The sequence below is a fragment of the Coenobita brevimanus genome, chromosome 64, assembly GCF_032717465.1.
Source record: "Coenobita brevimanus isolate Jiangsu-jjx chromosome 64, ASM3271746v2, whole genome shotgun sequence".
Classification (NCBI taxonomy): Eukaryota; Metazoa; Arthropoda; class Malacostraca; order Decapoda; family Coenobitidae; genus Coenobita; species Coenobita brevimanus.
The window spans coordinates 24,419,613-24,435,914 of NC_137017.1; the positions used below are offsets into that span (position 1 = coordinate 24,419,613).

Consider the following 16,302-nt stretch of genomic DNA (forward strand, 5'->3'; position numbering starts at 1 on the left):
GCCCCACATGACCCAGCCCGCCATGAGTCCCGAGTTGATTCACCTCCCCGTTCCCCAAGCTCCACTTCACTCATTTCTTCCTCTTTTTCTGCTGAATCATCTCCGGAGTCTTCATCGTCGGAGTCACCATCAGCATCAACAGTGAAGGCAGGCCGTAGAGGAAGAGGTAAATCCCTGACCCGTAAAAGTAGAGTTGCTAGTAGAGTAAGGGCTGCTAGTGCTGTACGGCAACCCAGGGTCAGTGCGAGTGACCTTGAACGTGGTAAATCTGCCTCACAGCCACCCACCACCCTCACCCACCCTACACCGCCACGACAGGGAATCCTGGATGCCTTCGCGTGGACGGAAGGGTCCGATTTTGTCCCAGAACATCTAGATTTTGATGAGAGTTCCTCAGGAGTACAGCCTGCCTTCACCCTTGACGAGGATGCTGAGTGTGTGGACTTCCTTTTGGCCTTCCTAGATGACGAAGTCATGCAGCACATATGTGATGAGACCAACAGGTATGAATCACAACGTGCTGCAAGTGGTACAGGTGCAGCCAAGATGCAACAGTGGTCCATGCTGGGAGTGCAGGAGCTGTATGTGTTCTTTGCCCTCATGCTTCTCATGCCACACTCAATGAAGCATGAGTTGGAAGAACACTGGTCCATGGACCCCTTACTACCCTCACCCACCATCAATAAGTACATGGCCAGAGATCGCTTCCGGAACATCATGGGAAATCTGCACTTTGCCGACAACGATGTACCTTCCCAGACCGACCCACTCTGGAAGATCCGGGAGATTCTGAGCAGAATGAAGGATAAGTTTATGACATTCTTCCACCCCTTTCAGAAGGTTGTCATTGACGAATCCTTGGTTTTGTTCAGAGGACGTCTTAGGTTTGAGCAGTACATTCCAAGCAAACGCCATCGCTTTGGAGTCAGGTTCTTTGTATTGTGTGACTGTAAGACGGGGTACATCCTTGACTTCGTCATTTATTCAGCCAGCACTGTCGATCTGGATAAAACACACCCCCTTGGCTTCTCAGGCTGTGTAGTGAAAGTGCTCATTGAAAAGTATTTTGGTGGGAATCATGTGCTGTATACAGACAACTATTATACAGCACCGAAACTTGCCAAATACCTTTCAGAGCACGGCATCGGCTCCTGCAGCACTGTCAAGAGTAATCGTGCCCACTTCCCTAAATTCCCAGAGGCAGGAACCTCGCAGTGAGGAGACGTGCACCTACGCAAGTCTGAGAAGATCCTGGCAATATGGTGGCATGACAAGAGGGTCGTGCATATGCTCACCACCGTACACAAGGGGGAAATGACAGACAGTGGGAAGGTCGACCGTAGGACAGGCGAACCTGTGAGGAAACCTGATGCTGTGTTAGACTACAATATCAACATGCGGCTGGTAGACAAGTCCGACATGATGATTGGAGAGATCGACTGCCTCAGGAAGAATACTAGGTGGTACAGGAAAGTTTTTCTGCATCTCATAGACATGACGATGCTGAACGCCTTCATCCTGTACAAGATGAAGGTCAAGCCACCCAAGTCCTTCTCCCTGAGGTTGTTCGCCAGGACTTGTGTTCAGCAGCTGCTGGAAAGATATGGTAGGGTGACAGCAGCAACTCCAAGGCGCCATCCAGTAACACTTCCCGACAGACTTGAGCAGAGGGCGTATATGAATCGGCACAGACTGGTGCAAATGCCTGCCACAGGCAAGAGGAAGGCTGCAATCCGCAGGTGCCAGGTGTGTGCACATACCACCCGACGCACACCTGAGCACAAACGCACCTCTTGGCAGTGCGCTGAGTGCCAGGTTCCCCTCTGTGTTACCTGCTTCTTTGATTACTACAGCCGGAAGCAGTTCTAAAAGTGCAAGTGGGAAAGGAAAGTAATGTGTAAATAATGTGTAACTAGCAAGTGAAAGCAATGGATGTACAATACATATGATTGAACAGTGTAATATAGCTTTATCTTACTGAAAGTGACAGTGAATAACATCGTGTAAGTAAAATAGAAGTGTATATATTGAAAATACAATAGAAAAAGTAAATAGAAATGTAAGTAATTAGTAATATAAGAATATGAGTACAAATACTTGATGTTATAACAGTGAAAGTGAATCCGTGGCTCTCTACGTATTTTACTGAATGAAAAATTGAATGACTTCAGTGACAATAAACTAGTACTACTGAAGGAAACTTATGGATAAAGACTCCACATATATATAAGTGTTATATAGTAATAGAAATATAAAGTGTGAGGGGTTTTATGAATAATAAATGACAGAATACCAACCGCGAACTAGCGCAAGTGGGAAGGGCATACGAGCTCGTAATTTTCATTGCTTTCACAGTGTTTTTTTTTTGGAGTATGGATCCCAAACTACTTGATAATCATAGTGTAGTGTTTATAGTGTTAATATCTGGCTGTGGTAATCATATTACGGGTTGTTGGGAAGTGTAAAGTTGAGACTTCGTTACCCAACTTCAGAGGCCTCCTTAAGTCCTACGGTAATCGATGAAGGCTCAACAAACATCCCAGGAGAAAGCTGAAGGTATGTGCCATAAGCATATGTAATTTTAATATTCTAGGACTAATAACTGATTTTTGGCAAATATTTTTCGAGAGTCTGTCGGAGCCCGAATAACCCCGCGGGATACGCAAAACATTGGGAAACATGCACGCGGTGTAAGGGTTAATAAAACTTGCCACATCCCTCTAGGAAGTTTCACTATTCTTACGATTCTTTCCTCTTAAAAAGTAAATGGCCATTACTCTAAGGCTCCTGGGCAAAGAGCCTTCAAACTATGTCAGGCTAATGGCTTCTTCTGGCTAAATGTGATGATAATCCATCTACCGGATCACTGAATATTAATTAAAATGTGAAAAAAAAAAAAAAAAACGATTTCGGGATGCAGTCTCAGAAACCGCTTCAGCTGTCAAGCTGAAATTTACTACAATATACCCTTAACGTGACCAAAAAGAGTATGGTTCCAGTCTGCTCATTATCTGAGATGGCCTGGGGTAAAAAATTTGGAGTTTCCCGGATATCATCTAATTTTCCATGAAGGATTAAAGCCAGAGCCGCCAAACCTGGTGGACTTACAGACTGTGATGACCTAGGTGACAAGCATAAGGTCAGTGACCTTGGCCTCAAGGTCCCATTATTGCTCAGCTCCAAGTAGGTAATGGCTTTGGGAAGTTATTCTTTATCAAAATTGTCCTTGGACAGTTTTATGGAGTTGTAGTTGTTGTTGTTATTATCATTATTATTATCATTATTATTATTATTATTTATTATTATTATTATCATTATTATTATTTTTACTACTACCACCACTACTACTACTACTACTACTACTACTGCTACTACTACTACTACCGCTACTACTACTATTATTATTATCATTATTATTATTATTATTATTATTATTATTATTATTATTGTTATTATTATTATTATTATTATTATTATTATTACTATTATTATTATCATCATCATTGTCATTACCATCATTATCATCATCATCATCATCATCATTATTATTATTATTATTATTATTATTATTATTATTATTATTATATTTATTATTATTATTGCTATTATTATTATTATAATTAGTTTATTGTTTTGACAGGTCGGTGGGTGTGTAGGAAATTAGTGAAGTGTCAAGTCTATTTTGGCAGAGAGTTTCTGATCAACATCTTTACCTGGGGAGAGAGAGAGAGAGAGAGAGAGAGAGAGAGAGAGAGAGAGAGAGAGAGAGAGAGAGAGAGAGAAGGCATAAACAGCTGCTTCAAAAGTTTTACAAGTCCCATGTTTTGACTCAGCTGCGGGGGCGTCGACCTGTTGACCAAAAGTTTTAAATACGGCTTAAAGACCGAAGGAGTGGGTGTCGCCGAGTTTGGAGACAGTTTAGATAAGGAGAATTAGAATAACAAGAAGAAGAAGAAGGAGGAGGAGGAGGAAAGGAAGAGGAACAGGAAGAAGAAGAAGGAGAAGGAGATGAAGAAATTATAACAGTGAGGATGAAAAAGGTAGGAAGGTTAATAATAATAATAATAATAATAATAATAATAATAATAATAATAATATGAAGAAGAAGAAGAAGAAATTACACTAGTGAGGATGAAAAAAGTAGGAGGGTTCGCAGTTAAGTCTTCTGAAATAATCTTGTTTGTTGTTTTGACCAGGTATCTTGTTTTCCCTTTTTCTTTATATACGGTAATCGCATTTTAACAGTAATAAAATAAACATGATGACTACTACTGCTTCATAATTGCTAAAAAAAAATGTATTACGGATTGGCCGGTAAGATTTTGATACATATAATTCATATAAATAAAAGATATAAAATTAAAAGTGTAAAGTCTCGACAGGAGTTATCAGTTAATGGCCATGCTATTGACAGTCATTTTTACCTCAGCCTGGTCTAGATTTTTGTCCTTTTCCACGTTAATGTATTTCACGCGTCAATGTGGCGGAAAGAGACAGTGCTACGGCTCTACACCCTTCTCACAGCACTTCTTGGTGACTAGCTTAATATAATTTTAATCTACTGCAACAGCTCAGCACTGAAGAGGCAGAGATGGCAATTTTAGGCAAAGTAAAAGGGTTAAGTCTTCAGGCCTGTGTGTGGGCTAGAGGACTCGTACCTCAACCTTACCTCGTACTGTTTACAAAGGAAGCTCTCTGTTGGACGGTTGTTTTCTGAGGGTATTTTAATAAGAAAGAACATGTTTCACGATCTTTTCCTCCTCAGCTACACTTGCGCCTCTAATCTTTCCGAGACATTCGTGAAGAGCATTGTGGAGGTGTATGTGTGTGTGTGTGTGTGTGTGTGTGCACTGACTTACGCGCAGGCTAACTGATACATAGACTGTTCAAATAAGTGACAGATGGAATGCCCTGTTTTTCAAAATCTAGCAGTACCATAAAAAAAGAAAAAAGTTAATCTTGAATGCTTTACTACTAGACGATTCTCATCCTTTTCCTCCTTCACGTGGTGACACCGATATCACCAGGCGGATCCACTGCCCGGTATTATAAATGTCCCTCAGCTTCCCCCTATTCCCCGAAAGGAAGATGGTAGACAGCAGAAGGAACACATCGAGACAGACAGACAGAAAGACAGGCAGACAGATGCATACATATTTTAACAGGAGGATAAGCAGGGATAAGGATAGAGTTATAAATAGACAGTCTGCAGTCCACCGAGTTCACATTTCGTACGAACCTAGGGAAACAACAACAAAAACAAGACCAAGACAATCGGCCACTCTTACAGCTGAATGAAATCGATTTATTTTGGAACGAAAGAGACAAGATTTTTTCATTTTTTTTTTTTACACGTTCAGTTAGCCTTTCCCTTAATTTTCTCTCCTTCCTCCTCCTCCTCGTCTTTCCTCTTCCTCAGCATTCCTCTCCCTGTCTCCCCTCCCTCCCTCCCTCACTTTCCCTTCTCCTCTTCATTCCCCCTATCTCACTCTCCCTCCTACCCCCTCCCCTTCCTTCCCTATCTCCCCTCCAAATTTCTCCCTTCCTTCCTCTTCCTTCCCTAACAACTTTCCCCTCTCCACTTCCACTCCCCTCTCTCCCTCCCCTTCCCTTATCCCTCTCACTCCTCTTCCCCTTCCTTCCCCTCTCCTCTCCTTCTCTTCTTATTCTCCTCTCTTCCTTTTCCTCCTACCTAATGGGGAAGAGAAAGAGAGGAGAAGGAGGGAGGAAAGGGGAGAGAGGTGAGGAAGAAAAAGTAAACATACGAGTACGTACTAAAGATAGGAGAAAGAGAGAGAGAGAGAGAGAGAGAGAGAGAGAGAGAGAGAGAGAGAGAGAGAGAGAGAGAGAGAGAGAGAGAGAGAGAGTGTTCCCCACTTGGCAAATGGTGAGAAAACTGTTTACTGTTACCTCTAATGGGGAGGGAAAGGGAGGCGAGGGAAGGGGTGAGGGAGAGAGGGGGAGAGGAAGGAAAGAGGAGGGGGAGGGAGGAGGGGGAGAGAAGAGGGGGATAGGGAGAAGCAGGGGGGGAGGAGGAGGAGGAGGAGGAGGAGGAGGAGGAGGAGGAGGAGAAGGAGAAAAGGCTTGGGTGGAGGAAAGTAGAAGAAGAAATTGAGAAGTTGGAAAGTACCGTAGAGAGGGAGAAGAAGGAGGAGGACGAGTAAAGGATGATAAGGTGGAGTAGGCAAGGGGGGGGAGGGTGGAAGACGGAGGGAGAAGCTGGGAGGGACAGGGGGAGGAGAGAAGAAAGGGGAGGGAGGAGATGGGAGGCGAGAGAGGAAGAAAATTGGGGGAGAAGGAAAGGGGAGACAGGGGGAAGGAGTATGTGGAGGTGACGCAGGAGCAAACACACTGGGGGTGGGGAAGGGAGGAAGGAAGAAGAAAACAGTGGAGGGAGGAAGAAGGGAGAGTGAGGAGAAGGGGGAGGAAGGAAAACAAGAGGGTAGCGAGGATGAGATATAGATAAACTGGAAGAATAGGGGGAAGAGACAGCCAGGATGATGATGATAAGAGAAGAGAAGGGAGAAGAAGAGAGGAGGAGGAGGAGGAGGAGGAGGAGGAGAGAAGCTGGTAAAAGGTTATCTCTCGTTAGGCCCCTTTGAGCCTAACAGAAACCCCCCTTTAGAGCCTGCTAGAATCCCCCTTTGGACCCTATTAGAACCCCCCTTTGGACCATGTTAGAACCCCCCTTTGGACCATGTTAGACCCCCCTTTGGACCCTATTAGAACCCCCCTTTGGAGCCTGTTAGAACCCCCCTTTGAAGCCCTCTAGATAGTTTCCCCTTAATTTCCACAACAAAGAAACACACAGACAGACGGACAAACTTAAAAAATAGATATGATAAATTAGTAATAGAATGTAACATATAGCCATTTCGCCATCTATTGTATTTATATTCATTCTTTCACTATGATCACAGTAAATAAACACATTCTCTACTATCCTTTAAGAGAGAGAGAGAGAGAGAGAGAGAGAGAGAGAGAGAGAGAGAATGGAGATGGAAAATAAGAAGATGAGGGTGGGAGAGGAGGGAGGGGCGTGTGGGGGAGGGAGGGATTGATAGAGAGGAAGAGGAGTAAGATTAATGGAAGAAGGAAGGATAAGTTATGTTAGAGAGAGAGAGAGAGAGAGAGAGAGAGAGAGAGAGAGAGAGAATCTTTTAAGGCTATCGCCCCCTCTATCCATTCACCTATTCATACATTTATCTCTCTTTATATAATGTATTTATCTTTCCACCCATCAATGTAGGCTACTTATCCATCCATCTACTCGATCCCGTATCCTGGAAAAAAAAAATCGACCCTCATGCTTATCTGCCTACTCCTCCATCAGCATCATCATCATCATGATCATCGTGTCCTTCTTCTCCTCCTCACCATCATCATCATCATGATCATCGTGTCCTTCTTCTCCTCCTCACCATGATCATCATCATGATCATGATCATGATCATGATCATCATCATCATCATCATCATCATCGTGTCCTCCCTCTCCTCCTTCTCCTTCTCACAACCATCATCATCATCATCATCATCATGTCCCCTCTCTCCTCCTCCTCCTCCTCATTCTTCTCACCGTCATCATCATGATCATCATCATCGTGTCCTCCTTCTCCTCGTCCTTCTCCTCACCATCATCATCATCATCATCATCATCATCATCATGATCATCATCATCATGTCCTCCTTCTCTCCCTCCTCCTCCTCGTCCTCCACCTCCTCCTCCTCGTCCTCCATCTCCTTCTCCTCCTCCTCCTCCTCCTCCTCCTCCTCATCATCATCATCATCATCATCATCATCATGATCATCATCATCGTGTCCTCCTTCTCCTCGTCCTTCTCCTCACCATCATCATCATCATCATCATCATCATCATCATGATCATCATCATCATGTCCTCCTTCTCTCCCTCCTCCTCCTCGTCCTCCACCTCCTCCTCCTCGTCCTCCATCTCCTTCTCCTCCTCCTCCTCCTCCTCCTCCTCCTCATCATCATCATCATCATCATCATCATCATCATCATCATCATCATCATCATGTCCTCCTCCCCCTCGTCCTCCACCTCCTCCTCCTCCTCATCATCATCATGTCCTCCTCCCCCTCCTCCCCCTCGTCCTCCTCCTCCTCCTCCTCGTCATCATCATCATGTCCTCCTCCTCCCCCTCCTCCCCCTCGTCCTCCATCTCCTCCTCCTCATCATCATCAGCATCATTAACACTATCATCATCGCCAGCATCTTCATCATCATTACACCCTGATCAATACCATCAGCATCGCCATTTTCACCATCATCACTATCATCATCACCTTCAGCAGTGTAAAGTAACCATTTAAAAGGTCATTTAACATTAATTATTCTCTACTATTTAATTTGACTACTTTCCTAATCACACTAAAGAATAATAGAGTTACCCCAGGCGATAAAGAGCTAATTACAGGTCTCATAAATGCTCATAAAATCTCATAACATCTTATAAATTCTAATATAGTCTCTTATTACTGTATCTATGCAGGAGAGGGACGCCTTCACGTGGTGGCACTGATGTAACCTGGTGTTTTCGCTGCCCATTTAAAAGAACTTCCTCCTCTCTTTATCGCTCTCTCTCTCTCTCTCTCTCTCTCTCTCTCTCTCTCTCTCTCCTATCGCCCTAAAGGAGGATGGTGGACGGCAGGAGGGGGACAATTTGAGCCTCTAGTTCACTGCGTTCCTGTTCAGATGAGTTTGGGGTTGCATCTACTACTATTACCACTACTATACTACCACTACTACTACTACTACTACTACTACTACTGTTCTACTGCTGCTACTACTACTACTACTACTACTACTACTACTACTACTTCTACGTTACGGTAGTTATGGAGCTAAGGTAAGGTATACATAATCGCCTATAAAGTCTCTATCTTTCATCCTCGCTACCTCCAGACGATTTTACTTAGCTTAGGGGAGAGAGAGAGAGAGAGAGAGAGAGACTCTTTGTATTGATGGGTTTAGAAAAAGCCTTCATGCTCCTTTCTATCTAATGATTTTTTTTTTCTATTTACATCTTATTCTTGTCCTTCCCAAATTATCTTTCAGCTTATAGAAACACTTTTCGAACTGGGGGGGGGGGTGTTGTTGCCACTTTCAGACGATTCCTTAGCTTGAGAGAGGCAGAGAGAGACTTTTGAAACGGGGGGGGGGGTTAGTTTGCATCAACACCCTCATGATAAAAAGTCCTCCCGGAACTTAAAATCGTCCGGTCGTAAGCCAGAAGAAAAGCCATCCTACCGAGAGCAAAAAGCCACCTACGCAAGCCTCTCACAAACCCACAAACCCACTAGAGGGCAAAAAGACACCTACGGAAGCCTCTCACAAACCCACAAACCCACGAATGAGGAGTAGGGGCCCGAGACTACGCTAGGGGATAGTGTATTTGAGTAAAGGTACGTTGGACGCCTTCTTGTGGTGTCACTGATATAACCAGGCGGGGGCACTGACTGGTTATCCCACTGACTGGTTATCCACTACAGCACTTCCCACACACACACACACACACACACACACACACACGGAGAGAGAGAGAGAGAGAGAGAGAGAGAGAGAGAGAGAGAGAGAGAGAGAGAGAGAGAGAGAGAGAGAGAGAGAGAGAGAGAGAGAGAGAGAGAGACTGTGACAGAAGTTAGTGTGTGTGTGTGTGTGTGTGTGTGTGTGTGTGTGTGTGTGTGTAAAGGGACTATACAGGCATCCCCCACCCCAAGAGGCATCTTGAAGCCACTACACCACCAGCGTCTAGAGGGCCATCACACAAATCATAAATCACCGGGAACAATCACTCGTCTCACAATAAGCCCCCTCCTCTTCTCTCTCTCTCTCTCTCTCTCTCTCTCACACACACACACACACACACACACACACACACACACACACACACACACACACACACACACACACACACACACACACACACACTCACGCACTCACAAACATAACCAATAAATCTACAAATTTTTCAACGTAGCCCACATGCTCATAAAAGACCTAAAACTCAATAGGTAGAATCCACACCTTTAATTAGATCCTAGACTATCAGTAGCTCATGATAGTAGCCCAAATGGTCTTAAAGGTAGTCCAGATAGGAGGCAGAGTAGTCTAAAAGTTTATATATTTGTAGCCTGGTATTTCGGTCTCCCCCACCCCCCTCACCCTGCCAAAAAAATGAGTAGGTGAATTTTGTCCAGGAATTCATAAAAGTAGCCCAGATTATCATACAAATAGCCCTTATGCTAGAAGGAATAGCCCAGGACTCATAATGGTTGCTAGGGAAACCGCAGCAGTAGCCCCGTGATTCTTGAAAGTAGCCCAAGTGATGATGAAAGTAGCCCAAGTGTTGATGAAAGTAGCCCAAGTGTTGATGGAAGGTACCCCAAGTGTTGATGAAAGTAGCCCAAGTGCTAATGGAAAGTAAACCAATGCGTTGATGAAAAGTCGCCCAAGTGTTGATGGAAAGTAGCCCAAGTGCTGATGGAAAGGAGCCAAAGTGTTGATGAGAAGTAGCCCAAGTGTTGATGAGAAGTAGACCGACTGTTGAAGGAAAGTAGCCCAAGTGTTGATGAAAGTAGCCCGTGTTGATGAAAGTAGCCCAAGTGTTGATGAGAAATAGCCCAAGTGTTGATGAGAAGTCGCCCAAGTGCTGATGGAAAGTAGCCCAAGTGTTGATGAGACGTAGCCCGAGTGTTGATGAAAATAGCCACAATGTTGATGAAAGTAGCCCGAGTGTTGATGGAAAGTAGCCCAAGTGTTGATGAGAAGTAGCCCGAGTGTTGATGAAAAGTAGCCGAAGTGTTGATGAAAAGTAGCCCAAGTGTTGATGGAAGGTAGCTCAAGTGTTGATGAGACGTAGCCCAAGTGTTGATGGAAAGTAGCCCCAATGTTGATAAAATAATCCTAAGTCTCATATAAGTGGCTTAACATCGACTCTGAAAATCATAAATGTCGTAGAAGTTCTCAAAACATGTGGGCTAGTTCGTAAATAAATAGACTTTTTGCCCATAGAACGACACCCAAACCTCACAAAAGTGGCCCAAAAGCAAAAAATAGCCCAGACACACACAGACCTAGCCTAGAATCTCATAAACCGTACTCAAGAACTCCCCAAAGAAGCCCTGGTAGAGAAAATAGCACTGGAGCTCTTAAAAAAGGCTTCGTATCTCTTAATCCCCTCCTACGCAGCCAGGGTGAGAGAAAGGGCAGTCATAACAATTCAAAAGATAGCTTAAAACTTTAGAAACACAATAAATTCCTTATATTATTACTCACACGCCGCCATTCGCCTCCTAAAACACAATCTTAATGAAAAAAAAAAAAAGCTTCAAAAAGTATCTCAGAAACTTATCAAATTGACCCAAACTCTCACAACCAAGCCTAGACGCTAAAAAAAGAAAAAGTGAAAAAAAAGTTAAAATCAATCTGCACCTCCACAAATGTAGCTCCAAATTTCTTAAACATAACCAGGAGACTATGAGAAGTAGCGTATTATCTTACTAATTCAGAAAAAAAGTACCTAAATACGAGTACAGAAGCTTAAGATTTAAACAGGGCAGCCAAGATGTTTACAGAAGGAACCTTAAAACATCTAGAGGTATTCAAGACGCTCAGAGAATTATTATGGATGTTCAGAAGGGAAGTCCCAGTCTCTTAAAAATGACCCAGATACAAATAGAAGTTGCGTAGAGTCTCAAAAACTTATAAGACTAGCCCAGGAAGGTGAAGAAAGCACTTGAAATACTATTAAAAGTAGCCTAATTGCTGATAAAAGTAGCCCATCATACTCATAACAATAGCTAAAACAGTGAAAAAAAAAAAACTACTCTCAATACGAGCATATCACTTAAATCACTCTTTTTTTTTTTTTTTTTTTTTTCATGAAACGAAGAGGAAATTTTTACGATGCGCTTCACCATGTCTCTCAGAATAAAAAAAAATATTAAAATACATGGATATATACAGAGATAAACACACACACACACACACACACACACACACACACACACACACACACACACACACACACACACAAATAAGATATGTTAAAACTTTATATAAAATATGTTTAGAGATACGCGAAGAGATTTTTATTGTCAAAATTTCACAGCGGTCTGCATACTGTTGAAAGGAGAGAGAGAGAGAGAGAGAGAGAGAGAGAGAGAGAATGAAGGAACTGTGTGTGTGTGTGTGTGTGTGTGTATAAAACCGTAAAAGCCAACCCCATATCACCCGCTTCGAGGCGTAGGGGCCCGTCACTAGGCTGGAGTGATTCATTACATTTAATGGCAGATGACCAACCTAGTTCTCTTGATGGCTTAATAAAAGAAAAAAAAAAAAAAAAAAACTTCCTGTCATCTTCAAGGAGTTAAATCTAGGTAAGTCTGTCACTCCGACTGGGGCGTCCTAACCACTAGACCACCAGGCGCCTTGAAACCAGGAGGCAATATATTATGTAAAAAAAAATTATTGGTGTTTTTTCCTTTTTTTTTTAAGAGTCCAAGTAGGGCCAAAACCGTTGCCTATTCCCGTGATTTTTCTGTAATGTAAGTCTATCTATCTGTCTATTGCCAGACGCCTTAATCCCGTTTGGGGTGGCCACAAACAAATCGTCTCCAAGTCGCCCTGTCCCCCTCCCATTTCACCGTCCTGCTCCCAACTCACACCCCCCTCTCTCATATACCTCTCCACTCCATCCCTCCATCTCATCCTCGGCCTCCCCCTCCCTCTTCCCCCCTCCACCTCACTCACATACACTCTCTTCGTCAGTCTTTCACCCTCCATCCTCTCAACATGGCCAAACCACCTCAGTGTGTTCCTCATAACGCTTCCTATCACATCCACATCCACACCACAACGCTCCTTTATATCCTTATTCGTCAGCCTGTCTCTCCATGTGACTCCACAGGCTCCTCTTAAATAACTCATTTCCACGGCTCTCACTCTTGACTTGTGTCCTTCCAGCAACGTCCAAGCTTCACTTCCATACGTTAGAGTTGGTATCACAATACTGTCATGTAGTAACTTTTTCACTTCATGCTCACTTCCCTGTTTCTTATCACTGCTTCAAAGAACCAGCAACCTTTCTTCCCTGCTGTACCCTTTCAAGCACTTCACCCTCCAAACCTCCATCCTTACTCATCACGCTACCCAAGTACTTAAACGTACTCACATTTTCCAATTCCTCACCATCCAACCTCGCTGTACATTCACTGACTTCACCTCTCTCAAAGACCATCACTTTACTCTTCCCTACCTTCACCTTTAAATTCCGTTTCTTACACACTCTCCCAAACTCATCCACCAAGCCTTGCAGCTCTCCTTCGTCTTCACTCAACAACACAGTATCATCTGCAAACAACAGTACAGGGACTTTCCAAACACTATCCTCTCTCACCAGGACCACTCCAACATCCACTACCCTACCTTGTACCTCTTTTATTACCCCATCCATGTACAGACTGAACAACCATGGAGACATGACACATCCCTGTTTCAACCCAACTTTCAAAGAGAAAAATTCACTTAGTTCACCATCCACACTCACTGCAGCCTTCGCACCATCGTACATACTCTTCACAGCATTCAACAACTTCCCATCTACTCCATATATTCTTAACACTTTCCACAATCCTTGTCTATCCACCCTGTCATATGCTTTCTCCAAATCCATGAAAGCCGCATACAACTTCTTTCCCTTCTCTAGAAACTTTTCCACTAAAGATCTAAGAATGAATATCTGATCTACACAACCTCTTCCCTTCCTAATGCCTCCGTGTTCTTCTCCAGTTAATTTCTCTGTTCTTTCTCTAACTCTGTCAATAAGTATGCTACCATACACTTTTCCTATTATACTAAGAAGACAAATGCCCCTAGGATTACCACACACTTCTTTTTCCCCTTTTCCTTTTAAAAGGAAGCTATGTAGTATGTTCCCTGCGATGCATCCAAGGTGAGTGTATTCTGAGGTATAATCCTTCCCCTTGAATAAATACCGCTGCTGTGAAATCGAGAAAGAAGTATTGAACATGTACATCATTGTTTTTCTCATCTACCTGACGATTTAATTCAGTTTATGAGAACCACTTTAGCTAATTGTGTGTGTGTGTGTGTGTGTGTGTGTGTGTGTGTGTGTGTGTGTGTGTGTGTGTGTGTGTGTGTGTGTGTGTGTGTGTGTGTGTGTGTGTGTGTGTGTGTGTGTGTGTGTGTGTGTGTGTGGTCATCATAATTTAGCCTCTCTTTCTCCTTGTCCTCCTCCTCCTCACATCATCATAATCATCATCATCTTTCTCTTCTTCCTCCTCCCCCTCCTCCTCATCATCATCAACATTCTCCTCCTCATCATCATCGTCATAATCATCACTGTCATCATCGTTCTCCACCACCACCACCTCCTCCTCCTCCTCCTCCTCATCATCATCATCATCGTCATGACTGTCATCATCATCATCATCATCATCATCATCACCACCACCATAACCACCACCACCACCAACACCACCATCACCACCATCACCACCACCCTATCACCATCACTATCATCCTCGTCATTATCATCCTCATTATCATCACAATGATCATCATTTTCCTCGTCCTCCTCCTTATCATCATCATCATCATCATTCTCATCCTCTTCATCATCAGCATCATCATCATTCTTCCCCTCCTCCTCCTCTTCCTCCTCCTCCTCCTCCTCCTCCTCATCATCATCATCATCATCATCACCACCACCACCATCACCACCACCACCACCACCATCACCACCACCACCACCACCACCAACACCATCATTATCATCATCATCATCATAATCATTCTCCTTCTCCACCTCGTCATCATCATCATCATCATCACTCTCCTCCTCCTCCTCCTCCTCCCCCTCATCATCATCATCATCATCAAAGAGACAAAATTAAGGCTATATGTAACATTTTCCTTTCTCCTATCTTCACTGCCTCTTGCAAGTTGAATAAAATCGTCTTAGCGCAGCAAAATATAAGGCAAAGAACATTATATATCACACTTGTCATCTCCAGACGATTTCCTTCAGCATTAGGAAGACATCATGCACTGAACTGATAGTACATAATCTTCAGTAACCGCAAAGTGCCTGAATAAAACCGTCTTAAGGCAGCAAGAGAGGATAAAACCGTCTGATGTCAGCAAGAACACACTGATAAAACCGTCTGATGTCAGCAAGAACGCACTGATAAAACAGTCTGATGTCAGCAAGAACGCACTGATAAAACCGTCTGATGTCAGCAAGACCACACTGATAAAACCGTCTGATGTTAGCAAGAACACACTGATATAACCGTCTGATGTCAGTTAGAACACAGTGATAAAATCGTCTGATATCAGGAAGAACACACTGATAAAACCGTCTGGTGTCAGGAAAAACGCACTGATAAAACCGTCTAATGTCAGCAAGAACACACTGATAAAACCGTCTGATGTCGGCAAGAACACTGACAAAACCGTCTGATGTCAGCAAGAACACACTGATGAAACCGTCTGATGTCAGCAAGAACACACTGATAAAACCGTCCGGTCAGCAAGAACGCACTGATATAACCGTCTGATGTCAGCAAGAACACACTGGTAGAACCGCATGATGTCAGCAAGAGCACTGATAAAACCATCTGGTGTCAGCGAGAACACAATTATAAAACCGTCCGATGTCAGCAAGAACACAGTGATAAAACCGTCTGATGTCAGCAAGAACAGTGATAAAACCGTCTGATGTCAGCAAGAACACAGTGATAAAACAGTCTGATGTCAGCGAGAACAGTGATAAAACCATCTGATGTCAGCGAGAACAGAGTGATAAAACCGTCTGATGTCAGCAAGAACAGAGTGATAAAACCGTCTGATGTCAGCAGGAACACAGTGATAAAACCGTCTGATGTCAGCAAGAACACACTGATAAAACCGTCTAATGTCAGCAAGAACACGCTGATAAAACAGTCTAATGTCAACAAGAACACTGATAAAACCGTCTGATGTCAGCAAGAACACACTGATAAAACCGTCTAATGTCAGCAAGAACACACTGATAAAACAGTCTAATGTCAACAAGAACACTGATAAAACCGTCTGATGTCAGCAAGAACACTAATAAAACCGTCAGTCAGCAAGAACACTCCCATAAAAACTTTCGAATTAAGGGGTGACTCCTCAATTTCATTTTCTTTTTTTTTTCTTCAGCTTAGAGGGCCATTTTTTTTTTTTTTTTATCGGGGGTAGGGGGTGGGGGTAGACAAATCCTCAGTTAAAA

General features: G+C 43.3%; 1 protein-coding gene across 1 annotated transcript in view; it reads right to left on the minus strand.

Annotated features, from left to right (window-relative positions):
- The window catches only part of LOC145404602 (chordin-like protein 2), a 118,174-nt gene that overhangs the window by 101,486 nt on the left and 386 nt on the right, over nucleotides 1–16,302 (minus strand). The gene's annotated exons all lie outside the window — the stretch shown is intronic.